This window comes from Nicotiana attenuata, unplaced genomic scaffold (assembly GCF_001879085.1).
Source record: "Nicotiana attenuata strain UT unplaced genomic scaffold, NIATTr2, whole genome shotgun sequence".
In the NCBI taxonomy this organism is placed as follows: domain Eukaryota; kingdom Viridiplantae; phylum Streptophyta; class Magnoliopsida; order Solanales; family Solanaceae; genus Nicotiana; species Nicotiana attenuata.
Genome location: NW_017671016.1, coordinates 10,009 through 12,687, shown reverse-complemented (window position 1 = coordinate 12,687; position 2,679 = coordinate 10,009).

Below are 2,679 nucleotides of genomic sequence, written 5' to 3'. Positions count from 1 at the left end.
CACCTCCCCAAAACACACAAAACCAACAGCCACAAAATCCTACCGCACCAAATAAATACACAACTCTACCCCAAAACATCAATCCATTGCTAGTACCAACACCACCGCAACAACATCACCAACCAATTCAGTACCCGCCAGTCACCACTTACCACACTCCCCAAAATACACCACCACTTGTTCCCGATCCACAAAACTCCACCAATGACCACCATTATACCCAAGTTCCTGGCACCCATCAGAGCAATCCCATATACGTGGAAACTATACCACATTCTACCCAACCAATTTCCTGTACACCAGAAACCACCGAAAGGAACCTGCTCATTAAGAACATGGCTGAAGAACTTAAAAAGTTAACAAGCCGAGTTCAGGGTGTTGAAGGCGATAGAGGGATTGAGGGTTTGAACTATGAGAATCTATGCATACAGCCCGATGTGGAATTGCCAGAAGGATACAAGCCGCCCAAGTTCGAAATGTTCGATGGTACAGGTGATCCCAAGGTTCATCTCAGAACTTATTGTGACAAACTTGTCGGGGTCGGGAAAGATGAAAAGATCCGAATGAAGCTCTTTATGAGGAGCCTTACTGGGGATGCGCTGTCTTGGTATATCAGCCAAAATCCCAAGAAATGGTCAAATTGGGTAAGCATGGCGTCAGATTTCATGGACCGGTTCAGGTTCAACACAGAGAATGCACCGGATGTCTTCTACATTCAGAATCTCAATAAGAAACCCACTGAGACCTTCCGTGAATATGCTACCCGCTGGAGGTCGGAAGCCGCCAAGGTCAGGCCCGCTTTGGATGAAGAACAGATGAATAAATTCTTCGTCAGGGCACAGGACCCGCAATATTATGAGAGGCTGATGGTTATCGAAAATCACAAATTCTCTGACATCATCAAGCTCGGAGAAAGGATTGAAGAAGGGATCAAGAGCGGAATGGTAACAAACTTCGAGGCTTTGCAAGCCACAAATAAAGCACTACAGTCAGGTGGCATATCGAAGAAGAAGGATGTTGGGGCAGTAATGGTAGCCCAGGGCCCAAAATCCCCGCTTGTCTATCAAACACCTCCACCCACATACCAAACACCTCCACCCACGTACCAAAGCACAAGCACCACCGCCCACATATCAACCTTCATCCCCCAGATACTCCTAACCAGCCTGTCCATCACACATATAACTCCCAACCATCCCACTTCCAATCACCACCAGCTCGTCAAAATTATCCAAGACCACGACCAAACTTTGACCGCAAGCCACCCAGACAGTATACCGCCATTGCCGAGCCCATTGACCAATTATATGAAAGGTTAAAAGTCGTCGGTTATGTCACTCCTATTCTCGCTGTGGCGTTAGAGAACACATCCCAGTGGGTCAATCCGAACAAGACTTGTGCGTACCATTCCGGTATAAAAGGGCACACCACAGCTGAGTGCCGGACATTGAAGGATAAGATCCAAACGTTAATTGACAATAAGGTCATACAAGCAAAGGAGGCCTCACCTAATGTCCGCAACAATCCTCTCCCTGATCACAGAAGTGATGGTATACATGTGATAGAAACAAATGAAGAATGGGACCCTGAAGGGTCGATCGGGCTTATTCGGGAAGGCGATGACCCTAAGGTCGCAGTCACACTCACTCCTATCGTGGTTCAGACTCAGGCACCGATCGAGGTTGAGGTAACTACATCAGATCCATTTGAGGTAGAAGTGGCTCCGCCCGCAGCCACCCCCACTCCATTCGAAGTAGAAGTGGTCACACCCTTCACTGTGACAGTATCAACCACACCCCGATTCAGCTCAAAAGCAATACCCTGGGATTATGTCGTTGAGGCTCGGCGGAAGGGAAGGCCAATGTAGAGGAATCTGATGTGGTACAGGGAATGACTAGGACCGGAAGAGTCTATACCTGAACACCTAGGAGGTTCAAGTAAGGAAGCCACTGGTAGGCAACCTATTATTGAGATTGGCTAGATGACCTGTGGGGAAAAGTACAGGCGAAGGAGTACTCTGTATTTGATCACCTGAACCAAGTCCTTGCTCAGATATCTATCCTGTCACTAGTGCAGAACTCTGAGTCACAGAAGAATGCCTTGATGAAAGTGTTGAGCGAGGCTTATGTACCCAGTAATATCACCGGTGGAGAAATGGCCAACATGGTCGGTCAAGTACTAGAAAGCCATCAGATCATCTTCCACGAGGACGAGATGCTACCCAAGGGACGGAATCACAATCGAGCATTGCATATCACGGTACAATTTGAAGACAAGTTCATTGCCAGGGTCCTGGTTGATGGAGGTTCTAGTCTGAATATTTGTCCACTGGAAACCCTGAAAAGGTTGGACAAAGGTTTCCATGAAATACAGACCGGAAGCATGAATGTGAAGGCTTTTGATGGGTCCTAGAGGGCCACGATCGGGGAAATCAACCTTTGTTTGCAGATGGAACCAACTTGGTTCGACGTTGAGTTCCAAGTGCTTGAAATACCAGCCTCATATAATCTTTTGTTGGGCCGCCCGTGGATCCACGCTGTTGGAGCTGTGCCCTCTACACTACATCAAGCCGTAAAATTCGAATGGAACCGTCAGGAGGTAATTATTCATGGAGACGGGAGTAACCCCATCTACACCAGTCAAACCATTCCGGCCATTAGACATAGAAGAAGGCTAGGA